Source organism: Elephantulus edwardii, unplaced genomic scaffold (assembly GCF_000299155.1).
Source record: "Elephantulus edwardii isolate Elephantulus edwardi_28Jun2011 unplaced genomic scaffold, EleEdw1.0 scaffold00083, whole genome shotgun sequence".
In the NCBI taxonomy this organism is placed as follows: Eukaryota; Metazoa; Chordata; class Mammalia; order Macroscelidea; family Macroscelididae; genus Elephantulus; species Elephantulus edwardii.
In genome coordinates, this window is record NW_006399833.1 from 1,794,481 (window position 1) to 1,796,553 (window position 2,073).

The 2,073-nt window shown below is 39.2% G+C and overlaps 1 pseudogene; it reads left to right on the forward strand.

The window, feature by feature from the left end:
- Nucleotides 1-304: 304 nt before the first annotated feature.
- LOC102853479 lies at nt 305-1,373 on the forward strand (annotated as a pseudogene).
- The last annotated feature ends 700 nt before the right edge of the window (nt 1,374-2,073 follow it).

The window sequence follows — 2,073 nt, forward strand, 5'->3', positions numbered from 1 at the left end:
ATTATTATCAGGTAAAATATATAAGTAAACTTTTAAAAATTATTAAAATCAGCAATCTGGGTTGGCAGGGTATCTCTCCACAGATGGGGTCACCAGAGCTCCCTTAAAATAGGCACTCTTTGAAAACATTAGAGTCACACAAACAGAGATAGTGGCCATATTCATGCTTGAGTCATGTCTTGCTTCCTCCCCCCCCCATATTTATTCATTCATTCTCTTTATTCCAAAGTAGACAATTAAAGATTTCAACATTCCAAAATGCAACACCTGGGTAAAATAAGAATATTCACAGCCTTCTGGGGCCATGCCAAATGGAGACATAGAAAAGAATATCTGGGTGCATAGACTTCTGCTCTGTGTTGGAGAAGTCGAAGAACAAGTACAACCACAATTTCAACTTTTCCTTTTAAATAAAATTGCTTTTTTAAATTCCTTTTCTTCAAATTGTGAATTGCTCTTGACTCTTTTTCTTAAAGTTCATTTCCATTTTCAGAGTTTCTTTCTTTTATCTGGAGCTAATGTGCTGTTCTCTTGATTGCCTGCTGGGCCAACATCTGATTGCCAGCCAGAAATGTCACACTGCCCAAGATGGCCAAGTACTTCAGTCTGGAACATGTTGAGCTGCGTCCAGTAGACATACATCAGCCAGAGCATTGCACCCAAAACTACGTGAGTGACCTATACAGCAAAAGCCAAGGGCACTTCCATTGCTGACAGCCACCAGAACTTCACCTTGTTCTTCCAGCTGGTCGATGTGAACACTGGCACTGAAGTCACTCCTCACCAGACTTTGGTCCAACTTCATAACCAGAAGACTGGTCAGGAAGTGGTGTTCGTTGCTGATCCAGACAGCAAAAACATGTAAAAATTTGAACTGGATACCTCTGAGAGAAAATAAAAATTTGATTCTGCCTCTGGCACCTATACCCTCTACTTGATCATTGGTGATGCCACTTTGAAGAATCCAATCCTGTGGAATGTGGCTGATGTAGTCATCAAGTTCCCTGAAGAAGATACTCCATCAACTGTCCTGTCCAAGAACCTTTTCACTCCCAAATAGGAAATCTAGCACCTGTTCCTCTAGCCCGAGAAGAGCCGCCCCCCCCCAGTGATATCCATCACCTTTACTACCCTCATCCTCTCCCCCTTGCTCCTGCTCCTTGTTTTGTGGATCTGGATTGGTGCCAATATCTCCAACTTCACTTTTGCTCCTAGTACAATTATATTTAACCTGGGACATGCTGGGGCTGATGTATGTCTACATCTTGCTTTTAATATGTGACACTTACAGATGTCAGCAGCACTGTGTGTTTACAGATTGTGTGGCTTACCATTCACGTAGATGTTGTGTTGTGCTATCAAGTCATAACTGACTCATAGCTGATCCATTGGAGAATTATCTGAGGCTGTAAGTCACACAGAAGGAGACTACCCATCTTTCTCTCTTGGAGAAACTGGTAGATTTGAACCACATCCCTTTGGATTGGCAAAGCAATTCATTACACACTAGGCCACAAGGGCTCCCTAGCTTACCTAGAGTAAGGAAAGTAATTTTATCTCTTAAAAAGACAATTTAAAACAGAGAAGAGAGATTCTACTCAAATGGTTCATATAGAAGAAAAAACAAAACTACCTGGTTGATGCCTGATGCTTTTATCAGCTTTCTTTTTATCCAGGAATAATGCATGATATTAAAGTAAATCCTTAATTTATTAAAATACTCAAGAAGTAGAGTTAATATTTTACATGCAATTTTCTGCTGAAAACAAAAAAACAAAATCAGTGGGGTTTTTTTGTCTATCTTTTCTTTAGGTGAAAAAAATGTGAAAACTTGTATTAGTCCATTTTCCTCTCCAAGAGTCTAGTGAACTGAATTGAACGGTGCATTTAATGATTTTATAAATATAGAAGAGATAGAGATCTTGGTTTGCATTCTGTGATAATCAATTGGCAACACCATGATAGATGAAGAGATTGAGATTGTTAACAATTTCCGTTTGCTCAGTTCCACAATGCACATCCTTGACACCAGCAGTCAGCAAATAATTTTTAAAAACCCAACAAAACATTACA